This window comes from Cygnus olor, chromosome Z, assembly GCF_009769625.2.
Source record: "Cygnus olor isolate bCygOlo1 chromosome Z, bCygOlo1.pri.v2, whole genome shotgun sequence".
NCBI classification, from domain to species: domain Eukaryota; kingdom Metazoa; phylum Chordata; class Aves; order Anseriformes; family Anatidae; genus Cygnus; species Cygnus olor.
This window is the reverse complement of record NC_049198.1, coordinates 3459377-3478677: the sequence shown is the minus strand read 5'-3', so window position 1 is coordinate 3478677 and position 19301 is coordinate 3459377. Positions and strand designations below refer to the sequence as shown.

The 19301-nt window shown below is 41.3% G+C and overlaps 1 protein-coding gene across 4 annotated transcripts in view; it reads right to left on the bottom strand.

Moving 5' to 3' along the window:
* ST8SIA5 (ST8 alpha-N-acetyl-neuraminide alpha-2,8-sialyltransferase 5) overlaps positions 1–19301 on the bottom strand; it is a 75288-nt gene that overhangs the window by 54852 nt on the left and 1135 nt on the right. For 2 of the 4 annotated variants that reach the window (XM_040540606.1, XM_040540609.1), the window contains exon 2: positions 14632–14714. The gene's annotated coding sequence lies outside the window, so the exon portion shown is untranslated. Of the gene's footprint in view, positions 1–10937; positions 11088–14631; positions 14715–19301 lie in introns of those variants that run through there. The other 2 variants (XM_040540607.1, XM_040540608.1) reach the window with 2 other exon arrangements.

The window sequence follows — 19301 nt, the reverse complement described above, 5'->3', positions numbered from 1 at the left end:
GGAAAGAAAATCAGATGCTTTAAAATAGCATTTGTCCTAGAACTGAACAAATTTAAAAAGCAACAAAAATGAAGAAACATGAAACTATTCAAAGGAAACACCCAGTTATACAGCACGCCGTCTCTGCCTCAACACAAGGTGTTTACTGAGATCCAAAAACTCCTTGGAGGGCCTGTGCAAAGGCCAGGAACATCGTACAGCTTCACAGATTGCACACTAACACCCTAGAATCCCTGTCCGAGCCACCCCAAACTGCCTCAGGTAGGCTACTCTGACACCATCTGCTAGGAGGATGGGAGACAGAACACCTCGCACGACCTGAGGCATGGATTATTCAATGCCCCCTTATGTTCGTGCCCTTTGGTAAGACGCCTGACCTCCAGGTTCCCCCCCAGGGATGGCAGGGAACAGCAGCAGGAACATAAAATGAAAAAATATTCCTGTTTGCATAATTTGACCCTGGGATGAAATCTGAGAGCGAAATCAGTGATTGTTAAGAGAACCTGCCCTGGTTTTAGGTTATATTTCAGTCTCTGGCCGCAAACTGAATACCAGCCTGCTATGAGAATAACAAACCCAGCTCTCTGGGGCTACAGCTCCTGGTACACTGCTTTATTTGCTACGAACGCTTCAGGGACAGGAATTAAAATGCCTACAAAAGAAATCTTCGCTTGCCGCACCATCTGAAGGTTAGCAGAAAAACCCTTGAACAACAAGCAGCTAATGACTGGGTAAATGCCAGATCTCACTGAGTTGTGCCAGAGACGTATTTGGCCTGGTATCTTCCATTCGTACAACCCCCATAAAGTTGAATCATCAAGTAAATTCTGCATTACTGCTTCATCAGAACCAGTACGTGCTGAAATGAATGGGGGCAATCTTGATTTTCAAGGGAGGAACCAGAATCTGAATCACAGTATTATTAATTCAGAGTCACTTTTTTGTTGCTGTTGTTTGCACAGTGACATTTTAACCTGCAAAGTAGCTTCAAGCTGCTCCCGTTACCACTGGTACTAGAGATCTTTAATGCAGAAACCAACCAAGCACTTGCAAGCTCTTCTGAAGCCCTAGAGACAGCTCAGAGCAGTGCTGGGAAGCATCCAGTATCAGATCGGACTGATATGTAGAATAGTTATTTCAGGCTTCCCCCCCCCCCCCCCCCATTTGAGATCAAGCTGGATAAAAAAAGCATTAACTAATTATTTTAATTTGCTCTTTTTTGTACCATTTCCTACGGGACCAGGACTGCAGCTGCCTCAGCCTGATCCCATCTGGCTGGGGGATGGGAAGCTGTTATAAAATGTGTTTTCCCCAGAGTAAAACTTACTGCTGCAGCTGTCTCTCCAGAGGTGGGGGAGCTATGGGAAACAGGTTTATTGCACATATATGCCCCCGGTTTGAAACCATCTAATGGACTTCAGCAGGACAACTTCAGTCAGCTCCACAGCAGCAAAATCAGCCCAGCACTGCCCCCCCCGCCTTTTTTTTTTTTCCGGGAGGGAGCACAAACAATGATTACTTTCAAAACAAATACCTTTGTAGGGCTGATGCCTCAAAAAGGTATTCATGGCTCTGCAACAATAATTTTACTAGTTTCTGTAGGCAAAATGTTCCAACTTTTCGGAGCAGTTGCCATCTTGCAGGCAATGAATCATCTGCAGCAAGATTAAAATCAATTATGGGAAAATATGCTGTTAGGAATGGAGTGGAGGAAAACACCTGATTAATCAAGTGGAATTGGCAGCAAGCACAGAAGAGAGATTTTGTTCCTTAGGAGACATTTTTTAACGCAGAGCTTGAGTTTTTGCTTGGCTGTCATGTTTTCCCTACTCCCATCCCCACTGCAGACCTTGTCAAAGGCTCTGTTGGCACCTCAGACCCCAAGTGTCCTGACTTTGCTTGGGATCCAGCCTTATGGATGCTTGATGACAAGTAAGAGGGAAGGTAATTGGGATCTTCATTAGTCCTACCCAGACTGTCACTGCTAAAAATCTGCATTTCACCCTGAAAATGCCACTTGTGTGAATGCTGAGCTACACTGGCACTGAGCTGGGTATTGCAGCACTCCTAGAGCCATCCAGACCCTGACTGCAGAGCATCCATGATAACCTCCTGAAGGTGCTACTGGGAAACTCTTCGGGGATGTGCTGGGGGGTGAAATATTCTCCCTTACACTTCAAAACTGAGAGCCAAAAGCAGATATCATTCCTTTCTCCACGCCTGACGTTAGGGAGTTAACTTTTTCCCCAGTGTTATTTTAGCTTCATTTCTGAATATATAACAGATGTGCCCAGAGCCCAGCAAAGAAGCTTTGGGAAATGTTTCTGGTTTTTTGCTAAACAAATTGTGACAAGTCGAACATCCAAAGTACAACAGCTCCCTTCCCCTCTCTGACCTCTGCCTTGCAGCCCGGGGAGGCTGTCAAAGGCCTTTTCTCCTCCCCTCACATCTTCTGCAGCTGCAGCCTGGTCCGTGCACTGTGTTACTGTTCATGTACTACCCCGGGCAACACAGCATCCCCTGACTGTGGAAGAGACCAAATTATATCATCTTTGGTACAGAAAGGGGTTTGGCCTTCTTTTAACTCTCCTACATCTGCACAGCCGCTTAATGAAAGTACAACATCTGGTCTAAGAGGTCCTAATTAAGAAAATATCACATTTTCATACGTTTCCAGCTAGCTGTTCCAGATTAGATTATTTTATGGAAGCGTTCATGGTGTGCCAGGACAGAATGGTTTTAGTGTCTGAAGATAACATGAAGCTGGAGTATTACAAGCACTTCAACCTGGTCAAAGCAGCTACTACCAAGAGAAAAAGCAAACCTGTCCTGCTCCCAGCTACCTGTCGGTGCTGTGGCACTGCTCCTTCCCTTTGAGGGCACCAGTATTCGCACAGATGTGTGGTGAGAATCAGAGAGGTAATCCAGCTTAAAATAAACCCAGCAGAAAAGAAAAATAATTTAAAAGGTTAGTTTTCACATGGATCAGCTTTCCAGTCCAGATCCTGCACATAAGCAAACGTTTCCTGAAAACAGGAGGGGGGATGCTAGGCAGGAGCAGGGAAGAGGGATAAGGGGGAGTGAGGAGGAGGAACTCGTCCTTTTGGTAGCTGTGCTGGCTTTTGTCAGCTGAAAGCATTTGCAAAACGGTGGCCTGAATAAGGGACCTGTGGCGTTCTCAAGCACACCCTGCTGAAATCTCTGGACAATATCGCATCACGCCTCTCTATTTTCACACAGCACAGGCTGATTTTCCAGCAAAACCAGCCTGATCAAGCAGGCAGGAGGATAAAGACGTGCCATGCAGTGGACAGGACAAGCCTGAGAGCCATGCAGGAGCGCCATCAACCTCCCCGTGTGCCCCTTGCCTTCAGCAGACCACAGGTGGGGAGGGACGTGGGTACACAGCATGATGCCATGGCTGAGCCAGGCTTTGCTGCGTGTTGTGTAGCTGCTCACGGGCAATTATGTGCAGAATCACAGCAGCCAGGCTAGAGTGCTCCAGGCACCTTCACCAGATTTTGCTGGCCATTAATCCAGCAGAAGGCTGCTAATGGCATCTGATTGCTTGCTTTGTGCTCCTGACATTAAAAGGTCACTCTTAAGGACACAAATTGTTGTATGTTTTACAGTGTGAGGTTCAGGCAAAATAATAACCACTGGTTTCAGAGAGCAGGTTCTCAGAAGGACAATAAACTAACAGGATGCGAATTTTATTTTTTTAAGTCTAGAGCCATGAACTGAAAAGGAATAAACTCTTTAGAAGCAAGGACTTTGCTTATCTTGACACTTCATCAGCTCCCGCCAGCCTCAAGAAAAGAGTTAATCTAATTCAGAACGGATGCTGAGCATCTCCACACAGGTTAGTATGCAAAGATCTGTAGCTTTCCTGTGCTAAGGACTGCGATAATGAGACCACGCTGCTCAGCATGCGTACCACTGCCTGCCCTCCTGTCTGTCCCCAGGAGGGCTTAAACTAGAAGCCCAGATTGATCCCTGCTGCCCTGCATATGGAAAACTCAGGGAGAAGGTGAGAGAAATTGGAGGATAACCTGGAAGTCAGAAGGGCCTGCTAATAGGAGCAAACCAGCAGGACTGCAAAATTCTACATCTGATGGAATGGCTCCAGCACAGGGCTAGGTTAGGAACAATGACTCAGCTCTGCCCAGATCTCTTGAAAATGCATTGAAAACGCATTTTAAAACTCTTAAAAATTAATTTTCTTATTACAGACTAGCGAATGTCCAGAGGGAAAACTAAAAAGCTTACAGCAAGTGAGTCTCACTTTATAAGTCAAACACAATTTTTCATGTGGCCTGCAGGCAGGGGAAGATCCAAATCATGCACTGAGTTCTACCTTCACAAATAGAGAGGAAAGCAGTGCACTCGGGAGCAAAATTTGATTCCTCCCCCCTCAAAAAATAGTGAACTGGACACTTCAATCCATGCTGTAAGCATTCCCAATTAACCACAGCTGATGGTTTCAGGATAGTAGGTCTGAGGATTAAAGTATTATGCAGACCGAAAACACCACATGTCACATCCCTAATATTACTCTCCTTTGTATCATTTAATACTCTGCACACCCTTATGATCACTTCTTAGGTCATTCACTAGTGGTAACCTCCACCTCAGATCCAGTTAATGGTTAGGGTTACCCAGTCACTCTCAGAGGCTTTTATAAGAGACACTGCCTCCAACTCTGCTTTAACATATCTTCCCATTTCTTCTCTTCAAATGCTACCTTAATGGTTTCCCCGGAGCAAATGAACATCCCACACAGAATAAGGATAACTACAAGCCCTATTTTTAATTTATATGGATAATTCTTACACGGAATAGTAACACAATGTCTGTTCACTCAAATATCTTAAGTGGAAATAATAAACCAGATTATCAGATAGCCTTCCAACAAAAAATTGCATAAAAATGAAGTTTGCTCCTAAAGTTCATGATCCAAATGTCCTTGTCTTACACGTCCAACTTCCAGAGTACAGGCATTGCTCTGCCGGTGGGACTTTGCTCTGTTTACTGCAGTTAACAGAAACTAAAATTTCTGGGTGTTACATCATACAAAGAGAAGAAAAAGCACATTATGTTAAAGGTGGCATATAGGAAGTCCAATTAATGCTAATTTTTGATAGCATTAATTACATATACACCTAATTAAAGGTATATATTGTGCTATATTTGAATTTAAAAAAAAAAAATCTAGCTTTCCTTCTGGAGGAAATGTGCACAGGCTTTTGATATAGGCCAGTTCAGAACATGTGGGTGGTCCATAAAATGCAAAATTAATTTGAGTAAGTGTTAGCTCTCTCAACAAAAGGCCTCTAGAAAAGCTGTTCACCCAGAGTCCTGCTACGGCCAGCAGATGAAAACAGGCATCTCCAAAAATTCCATTACTTTTTAAGGTGGATAGGCAAATTAGCCAGTGTGCCTGCTTCTCTCTCCCACTGACTACAGAAAGTGTGTAAATGACTAGCTTAGACTAGAGATAAAAGCTTGGTTAACAACTAAAACTAAGAGAGATTATTCCCAGTTTTAGAATCGAGTTCAAAGCTCGCCACAAATGATGCATAAAGGCCTATGGACACTCCTGAGCCATGGCTCACTGGCTTACTGAGAGGTGAATAGGGCCTGATTCACTTCTTCTGACACCTCTGTATCCACTTTCATTTCTGCTCACTACCATAGTAAGGCACCGTGAGTTTACGCAGTGATGCAGAAGAGCCGGCATACAGCCCTAGGGAATACACTGTGGTCTCCTACATTGCTACGTGCACCTCAGCCTTTCTCCGTCTTTGCAGCCTGGTGGCTGGGCTGTGCTCAGTCCTCTGGTACCTGAACTCCCATGTCGCTGGCCTCCGAGCTAGCTTGATGCCCACAGCAGAGTTTCATCTGTAGAAAGCTCTGTCCCCAAGCCACAGGCAGGTTACAGCATCCAGAAAGAGTGACTCCCTTGAGATCCTGTCTGGTGGAAGTGGCAGAGGATCTACAACACTGAACACAAGTTAAACCCAACGCACAGATGATGGTATCACTCACCCAAACTGCCTTCCTTCCCTCTTGTGTCTGTTTTTGTTTCCTTCCCCTTTCAAAAAGCATTCCAATTACTATTGGTAGGGAGAGAAACCAAGACGACAGAATCATTTCATCTAAATATCAGCATTTAAAAATTCATCGTCACTCAGCAACGCCAGGGAGAAAGGAGAGGTATCAAGCCGAAGAAGCTTTATGGAATTAGTGGTGAACCCAGAAGGACAACCTATGAGCACCAACACTGGCCAAATACTCTGTATAATGGGAACTAAGATCAGGGTGACTCATCTACTCAACTTCAGCTGTGAGATTCCTCAGCTAAACTGGGATTGAAACTGTCATTCATAGAGCCCAAAATTCATACAATCACTGATTCATTTAGGATGGAAGGAAATTCCGGAGGTCCTCTGGTCCAACTCGCCACCCAGAACTAGGCACACTCTGAAATTATATCAGGTTGCTTGGACCATCTCCAGCAAAATTTTGAGCATCTCTAAGAATTGAGACTCTACAATCTTGCCTAGCAGCCTCTTGCAATGTTTGAATGAATGCTCCAAGAAGTTTAATATTTAATAAATATGTATATTTTTTATTTAATAAATATGCTCTGAAACTCTACAGAACTTCCATAACGTGTCTCAGGGCAGATTTTCTTTCCTCTCTTCCTAGGCAGTGCTGCCAAAAATTAATCAATGGTGAAAAAAATATAAAAATAATTTGTTAAGTGACCCAGAAAATCTAATGAGTCCCGAGGTCTAGAATGACAATAATTTTGCTTTCACCCTTAACTCAACCCCTTTTTCTTCTTGCATAATGAAAAGCACTGCAGACGGGATTCATTTCCATAATTAATGATACCTCTCAAGATGTCAGTAGGTTAGAAGAAGAGCAGGTAGGAGCCATATCAGCTTTGCTGAGCTCAAAGTGTTTGAAGGAAACAATATTCCTGTTTGTCAGGTGATTTTATTTCCAGAGCATAGGATGCAGTATACTGGGGGGCTCATCCTAAAGAAGACAAACTTCTGGCGAAATAGATCCATTGAGGTGTGATGGGATGGATGTCTACAATACTTTGAAATAGCTTTTTGAACTTTGTATTTTTATTATTAGCTGTGAAACTGGCAAGCATATCCACATCCATTTCATCTGCAGGCATGGAAAGTTGCCCATGCTAAAAAAAAAAATCATTGGCTCTAGTCTTATTTCAGAAAATTACATATCCATTGAATTCAAGGTTCTTTATGTGTGTGTGGATGTCTTTATGTCGGTAAGTACAAAAAGTGATATCCACTAAAACTGAATGGTATTTTTTCTTTTCAGAACAGGCTGTTGTGCAGGAGAAGTGTCAGAAACTACGTGACTCAAGCAAGGAAAGAATATGGACAGATGCAAGCCCCTTCTTCCTAGAATACTGAAAAATACGTTTGAGTTGAAATATTTAGAGTAATGAAAATTTAAAATTAACTATAAAGCAAGGATGAAAAATAATAAATTGCTTTAAAAGAAGGGATAGCAGTTAACAGCTCAGGAACTACGTAACACCAAAAGCATACCAGGAGACCACATGGAACATACAGCCCCTCAGATAAAGACCACCATGAGTTTTATGTGTATAATCACTTACAGGATATTGATAAAAGCAACAACAAAACAGAACTGCTAACTGAGCACAGAATTCTCACGTTGCCAGTAAAAAAAATGGCCCAGCAGCATTTTCTTTCTCAGATCTTGATTCAGGATAACTGAGTTCACAAATCAGGACTGCTGATTTGCCCCATGCTATAGGCCCAAAAAGAGGCATTTTGCTAAAACTACACCAGCAGCTAAGAATGCAGAAATACTGTATTAGAGGGTAAAGACAGAGGGGTAAGATTTCAATTCAGAGGCTGTACTTCTTTCCTTTCTTGAAAAGGAAAACTGAAAACTCCTCATTTTTGCTAGCGAGACCCAGAGAAACACAGTGAGATTTTTAGTAAGCTCTTTTTCTTGTAGTAATTAAAGTTAGATTACCGCATGGAGACTTTAATGACAGTAATAAACACTAAATTTAAATAGTTTACAACAATCCTTTCCTCGTCTTAATATCCAAAGAGTAAGAATTGCACTCTTGAGTGGTCTGTACAGCAAATGCACCCTTATTCCTTGGGTAATCATTGGAAAGTTGATAAATGAACACTAAGGGTTATACCTGATGACGATAAGCTAATGCAATAAAAAGTCATTTTCTTTGTCTGTGACTCAGAATCCCGTTAGAACAACTCACCTGACCACAACACCCCTGGCACCCTCTTTCCCAACGATGAACTACTGACTGACTACTCTCTTCTGTCACTCTCAGTGACCTAATAAGCTTCCTGCATCCCAAATTTTAAAATGATTTCCAAGTAAAAGCTGGCATGAAAAGGTGCTAGAGGTAAAATTAGCAAGCTGACACTCCCAGAGTTCAGGAGAAAGGGGCTGTTCTGGTTAAATCCTATAGCAATACTGTCTATAGCACCAATGGTGTCCAATCGCTAATGCTCTGGACAGTTAGACTTCAGCTCTAAAAGCTCCCTGGCAACTTTGCTAAAACTTAAGGTTGTTCCTTTATTCATGCATGTTTTCCCAGGTATCGTCCAGAATAAGTCATGCCTATGGGTCAACGAATGAAGAGCTGAGCTATTTAATGATGTAGACTGATGGATCCTTTTTCATTTTTCCAAGTCACCCTCCCCACGTAAATCCTGGATGTCAGAGATTCCTGGCTGTGCCTCCTGCACCACATTCAGTGCCATGGGTGATAGATCGGCAAATATTACACAGGCTTTTAGTGAATATTCCCCGCATCTGAGGCAATTTAGTATTTGCAAAGTTCTTCTGTGTCCTTTGAGAAAAGATGCTGTATAAATGCCAATGCTAGCTCTTCCCATTTTCTCACTTCCCATGGCAGGAAAATGCTGCTGTTTTTCAATACTTTAGAAATACACACTTGTGCCTGAGGTATGAAGCGGGCTTCTAAAAATAAGTTAATATTACAGTAAGCAGCCAAAAATAACAGCCAAGAACAAAATCACTTTGCAAAAGCAGATGTTTTCCTTGCACACCCTATAAGAATGTAGTTCTGGAGGGAGCCAACGCTGATGGTCAAATATACCTGTAGTCCTTAAATACCTTAGAGAAAAATACCTGCAGTCTTTCAAGAAGATGATGCATTCGTGTATTCACAAGCTTTGGAAATATTCTTATAATTATTCTAGAAATGGTTTAGGTGCTTCTTTACATTGATCCAAAAACCAAGCTATTTTGGCCCAGCCCATTACAGAATTTGGATCAACTCTGAGCAAAAAAAAAAAAAAAAAATAAATCAACCTGTTAGGTTCCCCTTAATCGAAAATAGTAGAACTAATTGCTCCCTCAAATACCTCGGTATGATGTAACTGTGAAAAAGTCGTTTGAGAAGGTGGTTATTAAGTACATAAGCATCCTGTCCTTCTGACTAGAGCCAGGGTGCAAAAAAGTGCATAGCACAGGGCTGATGGCTGGCTGGAGAGTCAGTCAGTGCTTTAAAGCAAAGCTGCAGCAGGACACGGGTGATGTATCATCCCTCCATAGAGCAATTAATTGTAACTACTGGAGCCCATGTCTGTGGTTTCTGCACTCCCACAGGAATACCTAGGGATTCTTCTTTGTCCATGAAACAGGGGCAAAAAGAAACAAGCTCTGTTTTAGCTCTTGGAGTTTAGCTGGGAAGTTCTGGTCCATCATTTTTGAAAATCCTGGCATCTGACTTTTTTTCTGCTCTGTGGTGTCAGCGCTCTTAAAAACGTTGCATGCAATTAGAGCATGTAAAGTCAGAGAGGTGAAATGTAGCTAGCAGCTTCCCCTGGACGTGACAGAAAGATTTGTAATTGTAATATCTCAACAAATTGGTGGCTAGCTGATACTAGATCCTAGATACGAGATTTACGTGGAAACAGGAAATAAGATCTTGAATTTCTTTCTTCAAGGGCACAGTCAGTATTACATTTACCAGGTTACATAGCTAAAAAACACAGTTTCATCTCTCCTCCCATTCCCATCACAAACTGGACAATTTTTACTGCTCTTTAGTTTAATGGGGTCCCATCTGACCTGCAGCCTCAGCAAGTGTCCTGATCACTCATCCCTAAAACTCCTGCTCGTGCTCAAAGGACTATTCATTTGATTAACTTGGCAGCATCTGCACAATGCTCATATGTTATTTAGATAGCAAACAGAAAAAAACACCCTGCAACCCCAGAGAAGTCAAGTTGAGGCAAATCATATCTGAGTCAGATTTAATAGGACTTAATTTGACTTCTGATTTGTTTACACTTCATCACACAGTTGGTTTCCATTATGATCCCTCTTTATTTCCTACTGCTATAATTCCACACCATTCTCTTAACATATGAAACTATTATTAGAGTTAGTTAATTACTCCAATATTTTTGGCTACTACGTTCAGTGCAGGTGTTAACAGCTTGCCAACACATCTAAAGGAAACACTCTAAAACACACATGAAGTATCTGATTGCAAGCGATCTTTTGCTTGTAATCCCCCCTTCCGTAACATGCATGAGTCTCACAGAGGTGCTAAGCCTGCCTCTAAACTCTTTTCTTGCAAACGTATTTTACTTTATAAAAATATATATGAAAATTTGAAAACTATTTTTTTTGTGTTTGAAGTTGATTCACTTTTTTTTTTTTTTTTAAACAAAGCCTCAAGATTAATACAGATGACCGTGGATCTAGATTTGCTGTAAAGGTTTGCACAAAGGTATTAGAAACAAACAGCACATATCAGCTGCAAGAAATCCAGCCAGACCAGGACAGCAGCAGCAACCAGATGTTTTCCAATCAAACTGCCCCTTATTTCACCATGATTACTTATTTACCTTCTACGCATGCTGTGGCTGCCCTCCTATTATGCCAGACTGCCCCTTTCTCTCTGTTTCTCCTCCTCAGCTACTGACGGGCTCCTGCTTCTTTGGCTCTTTGCATATCTGCCTGTCCCCTGCTCTCACCTTCCCTAAGCACCAAGCCAGATCCAGCCTTCACCTCTGCATCACAGGCAGCTTCCACCAATGCCAGGTTTCAGTTTCCTCCTGATGTCAAATTTCAGCCCAGCCCACGAAACCCACCCCCTGCCTTGGCTCCTGCATCGGGGGCTGGAAAACCCTCCTGTGCTCACATCTTTGCAAGAAACATTTGCAGGGAAGCAGCAGCACAGGGCTGTCCTGGAGAGCAGCTTACCCTCTGGTTTTTATAACACAAGGTAGATCTCTGCCGCCCCTCTTTTACTAGCGCTTCCATTTTACTCTGCTTGCCGTTTTGATTCACTCTGAGCACTATAAGCTATTCATTTTGCAGTTTTTCTTCTGTCTGATGTGACAAAAACAACTGTTTGTGTTGGGGGAAGCCTCTCCCTTGAGTTAAATCCTTGCCTTTGCTGTAAACAGCTCTCTCAGTTGCCCTAGTGACATCAAAATCCCCTGGAGTCAGTAACACATCCCTGAAGAGTAATTCTACTAACAACCTTTATTTTTGAAACTAAAAGAAGCATTTAGTCTGACTGAAGAGGTTTATTTCCCGTAAAATGTGAACAAAATTCTAACTGTAAGTTTCTCAATCAATGCAACTTTTTAATAGATATGACTACCGAAAGGAAAGAAAGGGGGGGGGGGGGGGAATGCTTCTTTCCTGTTTAATTTTAAGTTAAACACTTAATCTACACGTTGATCCTGCAAACTGTCTCATGAGTAACTTGACTCAAACACTGCCCTGCTTGGGGCCATTCACACAAACACAGTGGTAATGCAAAACAGGTTAAAATGTGCAGAATTAGGACCATTAGATTAACAGTTAATTGAGGCCAGGACTGCCTGTTACTGTTTAACAGACAGCACGAAGCAGCTTTTTGCTCCTGCTGAGAGCCTCCAGGTAGATCTGCAGTAAGGCTGCACAACAAAAACAGACTGTTGATGACATCTGAAGCAAGGTCCCTGCCTTATCAGATCTCCATCGTATTTTACACCTCAAATCATCTTTGAAGTTTCAAAGCTGGATAAACATACCAGCCTGGTTAGATACACTCAGAAATAAGACAATGGGTGAGAAGTTGCACTGCAGGTCTTTTCCGTTTCTAGCACAACTTTTGACCTCTGTAATTCTGTCATACCTTTTGTATCAGTTTATTTGACATTCCTACTTAGCAAATGCCTTTCCCAAGTTCTGGGCAACTCAGTGCTTAGGGTACACCACCACTGAATTTGGACTGTAGTACAGTGAAACGTGTGACCCCACCATACTCCAACTTTTCCATTGGTAGACTGAAACTCCCACACCTGATACATTTGCAGGAATCCCGCGGGAGAAAAAAAAAAAAGGAAATAGGAAGGATAAAAATGATTCTTTGCCACCCTAGCATCTACCTGATGGAGTAGAAGCTCCCAGTAACCCAGGCCCCAAAATAAACTCACCTTAAAAATTTCTCAAATGGTTAGGTTTTGGTAGAACTGTGAATGTTTGCTACATATGTATTGCCCTTTGCTTTTACTCCTTACTGTGTTCACACTTACCAAAAACATGACTTCATCCTTTAATTCCCACCACCACCACCAGACAACAGCGAGGTAACAGGAGGGATTATAAAATCCTTAAGGTGACATTTCTGATTTTTTCATTTTCTGATTTTCTGATTTTGTTTCCCCCCACAGAAACATCAGTAAAATGGAAAGGGTTTTCATCAGATCCAAGCAATCAAGGAGAAAGGATGTGTTCAGACTAAGTATCTCAAGAATGATTATTCACAGACAGATGACCCTCCAAGAAGCAAAGCAAGCTGAAAGACAATGTTGAAAATGCTATAAAAGTGCAGGCACAGGCTACTGAAGAGATCTGCTGTGTATGTGGATGGACGAGATGACATCCTACAGCTTCTAAGGAATACTGTTTTCTATTGCTGTTAGAAAACCTTGATGCCTTCTTTTGTTCTGGTTGTGAAGCAGTGCACTGACCACAGGGGAAAACATTAAAATACAGCATACAATAGAATTAAAGACTCAGCAGACGGAAAATGAAAGAGCACGCACTTGCTAGGTAAGCAAGACATCACTGTCATTTTGTTATTAATGTCACAAATGACATTCCTATAAACGTGGCCAGCTCTGCTCTGCTCAATATTTGTAAAGTAAGAGAAAGTATTTCACCTAGCATAAGGGCACGGCAATTATGATGATGCCCTGTTCATTCAACCAGTATATACAGGTATCAACAACAGCATGCAGATGGGTAGATAAACCCAGAAATGCTCTGAGTGCCACTGCCAGCTCACATTGGGGTGATGATCCCAGGTCACTGCCTGGAAGGTACAACTCTGATTCCACTTTAACTGAATCTGCAATATTTATTTTGTATCCATTGTGCATGAGTTTGAGTTTGTATTTTCAGCTTCTGGGGGAGAGGAGATTAATAGGAAAGGGAAAGAATGAAACAGAGAGGCACTAGTTTTAGGAACATTGTGAACAACTCCATATCTCAGCTCTGCTACTTAACAACTGTACTACAACCACACTGCAAAGGTGGCAGATGACAGCCTCACCCATATACGTCTCCAACTTCCTTTCTGCCGTGCTGGCAGAAAAGCAGAGATTCAGGTTGCTAACCGTTTTGACACCACAATGCAGAAAGCCTGCAGCATAGAAATGCTCCCAGTGGTATATGTACAGGGAACTCTGTAAGGGGTTAATTCTGCTCTAAGGGATTTTATGCAGATAGAAATCATAGAGGTCAAAAGCCTAATAGGATTTTGAAAAAGGATTGGACAATGCAGAATACCCACAGCTATGGTAGAGATCATAGCTTTAGAGATAATAATATATTTTAGGAGACATTAAACCCCCCTCCAGCTGCAGAATAGAAGCCAGTCATTAAGCTGCTTATGATTACAGACAAACTTCCCCGCATGGGCTTCATATTTCAAAACTGCCAAGTGCCAGAGATTTATGCCATTTTCCTCAGAAGCCACAAGCAACTCAGAAGCTGTACTGTACACTGGCCAAATACTGAAAGATGATACCAAAACAAATATAACAACTTCTATTTTTCATTATAATCTCTGATTACACATATGTGTGAAGCATTTCAGCAAGCTCCAAGAAGTGAAGGCCTGCAAGACGTGAAGCTCTGTGCGGTCCTAGACACGCCTGGCCAAGCACAAGAGAGCATGAAGGCAGGAGCTTGGGTTTTATTAACTCTTCTCCAGCATTGTGCCCTGAGGAGCACCCTGAGGAAGTTAAGCAATAATATATTCTGGATGTAGTATTTTCCATGCAGTGTCCTTCAAGCATCGGAAGGAAGCCCTGATACCAAGCCAACTGCAGCTCAGCATTACTGCAGGGGCGCAAAAACTGGCTGAAGACCAGCACTATTTTTCTTTGGAGCAGCTACCATGCCAAGATGGAGAGAGATTCCTTCTCCTGGCAATCCAGCATCCTAAAATGTCCAGTTAGGCCACTGAAATCCAACCCTCTGTAACCTCTTCTACATTATAAACGTGGTTCAGACAATTATTTAAGACATCGTTCATACCTCTTCTGTGTTTCTTCTGTGGTTTTCTCTGAGGTAGGACCTGATCTAGTAGGCAGTTCTGGCGATGGAGAAGCACTCTCTTCCTAGGCACAAACAGAATATTTGAGTATACGTTAGAAATAATCATATTTGCCAGACAAGACAAGAAGGAAAATTCACAGTCAGAGCTGGAATATTATTACACCATATGCTTTCCAACAGCCAAGCACAACAGGGTCCCTCCACAATCCTTGCCTTACTGCACCCTGTTGTATTTCCACCTGGAAAGACATATGGCAGTGCCTTAGAGAAAAATCCTTCCTTTTTCTTTTTTTTTTCTGATCTTAATGCAATTTTCCAGCCTTAAAGGATCATTCAATTATGAAACACACTCAAAAAAAAAAAAGTGCCTATTCCCACTAATGACAAAAACAAGTCCATAGACCTGTTGGTATTATGACCAAATAAAAACTTGAAAGAATGACCTGGATTCTACTTTTTTGCCTCATGCAACATGACAAAGTTGTCTGATCTGCAGAAATCTGATGTCTCACAGTTATGTCAGGGACACCAAATAGTTCACATTTAATTTTTTAGCTCTCAGGGAGCACAGGGGGAGGGAGATATTCTAAAAAACATCCTTCTGCTTGTAAAATGAAAAACACTCCTTTGTAAAGAACTGACTACGAACAAACATCCACTACCACAACAGACTCCTTTTCCCTGTAACCAGTCATTTATTTTAACGCCATTCTTTTTACGTTTATCATTGAAGTAAACTACTTATGATTGCTGCTAGGTGAGGTAAGAAAAAGTTACATTAAATGATGGGAGTCACTCTTAGACTACAACACTACACAGAGTTCTCATAACCATCCTATCGTCACTCAGATATACACAGAAATATTTAACAGTGGCATTATTGTAGACATAATGCTTTTTGCCTCCCCACAGAAGCTCAGATCACTTCTGCTTGAAAATGATTATCATTTTTACATTTATTACAGTAAACTGCTTATGATTTCAGCTAGGTGACATAAGAAAAAGTTGATTTGATTATTACAAGTCTCTCTACAGTTGTGGCATAAAAAGAGTACTGTGAAACTTTAGATTTACTTTAACAGCGTTGATTAGTATGATCAGTGTGGTGCTTTGTTCAAAAGACGTCCTGTTTTAATGGGTGCCTTTCCTCCTCCAGTCTGCTGACACCATGCCCCTGCTCTGTGATATCCTCAGCCTCACAGGGGCACATCCGCCTTGGCAGGTCGCAGCGGAGATAAGGTTTGAGTGCCCCAGGCAGCTGATCCAACCGGGCTGTGAAGCGTCAGCTGCTCAGTCCCAGGCTTGGAGGTGCTCACCGTGGCTCTGCCAACGAAGGAAGCTGGCTGCCGTGTCTGGCACGAGCAAGAAGCCCTCAGCCTTTATCTGTTCTCTTCCTGAGTAATAAAGAGACAAAGACTCTTTGGAGACTTCAAACCCTGTATGCATGAGCTCACCAAAACTGCTTTCCTGATGCAGCTTCTTGAAATTGTGTTTACTTCCGCAGTGGCTTTGCTAAGGGCAACCTTACTGCATCACCACTTGGCCTGTGCTATTCTTTCCAATCAATTATAGAGCACACTCTGCTCCCAGATAAGCAGATGTGACCTTCTCAGAGCAACCTGGCAGATGTTCTCAATGTTACCAGAAGATGAGCGGTAGCCCTTATTTAATTCACTACAGAAAATCTGCCTGCATTCTTCTTGAAGCAGAAGAACATTTCATTCCTCGTACTTTCGTTTCCTTTTCACTGTTTTACAAATAGAACTGAATGAGCACTACAACTAAATTATCTTGAATATTTGATAAAACATCTACTTCTACATCCATATCACTATATTTAATAATATATTAAATTATAAGTATTATGATAATAAACGGTGATAAGCTAGGGAAGCATTATTAGCTTCATTCACAAGCATGGACAAAGGGAAAAAGAGATTATGTCATTTTCCAAAGTCTTTACCTCATTTCCCAAACCAAGTCTGGTGCCTTATTTATGAGACCAACCCTCAACTCAAGACAATCTTGACTCAGTTATGTCCTTGTTCATTGGGTACGTGTAGACAACCACATGTGTTTCACTAGCACAAACAATCAGACAATCCAGTCCAAATTTATAGATGCCAGTGTTTGCAAAATGCTCATTTTCACGGCTTGGCTTTTCAAGAACAGACATTTGGGGCCAAATTAGTTCAAACCAAGGAAAACAGCAATCTCACTCACTTAAGAAGAACAGAATAAAGGCAATACAGAGACAGTATTTTTGAAAATCGTACGTGCTGCTTTTGTGTGTTAGTGCCAGTGCTAATACGCAACAGGTATTCTTGCAAGCCATCCAGTGAAGGAACAGAAAATATATCACATGGCATACTCTACTAGCCATTCAGTCAGAATAATTCGCAGTCAAGCAACAAGCTGAAACACTTTTGGAAAGTTCCAGACTCCCTACATTGCCAAGTAAGGCCTCCAATGTGTATCTCTGTTAAAAGTCTAGTATTATGTGAGATAAACCCAGGCATTTCTGAAGTGCAGGCAAAATCTGAAAAGATTGCTTAACTACTTAACTACAGCCAATGCATAATTTAAAAAATAGCAAATGAAACTCATCAGCATTCTGATTAATAATTTTAAAAGAATTGCGTTCTATTAAGTAAAAGCTATGAGGATAAATTAAAGATGCATGTTTTATATATAACAATATGCCCTTGATTATCTGAACTTCAAGATGAAATTAAGTTTAGCAGGATTGTCAAGGCTTCAAAACCACAGGCTGCTTGAGATCAGAGGCTACAAAGTACAAAAAAAGTCATAGCAACAATAAATGAAACTTTCAGTTTTAAAAGCAGTGCTTTGCTAGAAAATCCCAAAAGTTGGTAGTGAAGTTATTCGTTGCTTTCCAAAGATTGTTATACCATAGAGCTTCAACTTATAATTAACAGGATGTCCTTTTTACAGCCCTGAAACCAACTTTTTTTTTTTTTTTTTTTTTTTTTTTTAAGTTTTTCTACTGTTTACAGGATTCAATGGCATCGCTTTCACAGATTGTGTTGGTGAGGTACTTTTTTGCTGCCATAAGCACATCTATCACAACTTTTTATTCATACATATATATTGTAAAGCATAAGATTCAAAGTGGTCTACTGCTTGATTGATGAAAATTTTGCAGGACTGCTCCTTGCCAGTGGTCCATCCTCCAAACTACTGAATGTTGTCAAAATTAATCTGTATAGACCATGAGATCATTTGGCTCAGTTACACCCCTGGAGATCCCAAGTACTCCATGCACTACAAAGCAGGCAACAACTATGTGAATGGAGTAGAAAGCAGAATCTAGACCAAAGTGCATCAATTTCTACATAAGAAAAACTTATGATCATGCATGAAAAAGTGCAGCCAAAGCAAAACAGGGCAAGTGAAAATGGATGTGAAACATTGAAAGCAGGAAACAGCTCCCCCTGTTACATCACAGCTTCTCCTGCTGCCCAGGTATTAGCTAGCAAAGCAATCTTTTTCCTGTTTTGAGCACAAATAAAGCTTATTGAAAAAGGACTCTGGCCCTTTGCACCCTCAATACAACAGTGAATCAATACTTGTTACACTTTGGATCTACTTCTTTTCAGAAAACCTCAGCTACACTTCTGCCAGCCTCTCTTTTCAAAGTTCTTGAAACGTCCCAAATTTTCTCCTGTCTACTCTTATTTACAGTGTTGGAAACACAGAACAATTAACCACAGATGAAATAATTTTAGATTCTTCTAGACCATATCACAGCATATAAAAAAGAAATCAAGGCCATGCAGAGGGCAAGTACAAAGATAATTTAACACTTCACTTACGTGAATGGCACAAGCCCTTGTGCTGTGCTGTTTCTATAGGCATGATTTTTATTCTTCATGTGCATTTTCATTAACTCAATTGATTCATTTTAGTGATGTTTCAATGAGAAAGGATTTAATATAGCACTCTCCATATCCATAGCTGAGGATAACACTGCTCCAAAAGTATGACAGAAGGCTGCGCTCTTAGTAAAACAGTGGGAAGAACGGTTAGCACCTGTAAAAAGAATCTTGTGGGCAGTATAAAGGCTAAAATACACTTTGTGTAAGAGCTGTAATTTTTAAACGGAATGGAAGGCTCATAAAGAATAAGATGCCCATAAAATAGCAAGCCAGAAAACAGATTTTTTTTCAGAGACCCTGTTACTTTGGAAACCATTCAAGAGTTTCATAAGGTTTGTTTTCCTGCACAGATTGCCATAAATTGAAATGTAATAAGACAGATGAAATAAAGTTAATTTCAATTATATTTATAGGATCATGGGTGTGCACCAGCTGTGCAAATTGGTCCTAAAATTGCAGGTGTGTGTGCATGCAGGCATGAGAAAAGCTTGTTTTGTAATCAACGATCAGGTCTTCAGAAAGCTCTCTGTTTTGACAGAGAACTGCAAACAGAGCCGAATTTCTGTCTACCTAAGGAAGTCCATAGCAGTGCTGCCCAATTCTGCAGAAAAAAAACAGTGCTTCTCCCTCTGTTGTAACACAATCAGGTTGATTAGAGGCAGCTGTTTGATGTCTGCTTCACAACTCATGCAAGATGCACTAAAAGAGGAACAAATCTTTGGTTAGAGAAAGTTTGCCATCAAAGTTACT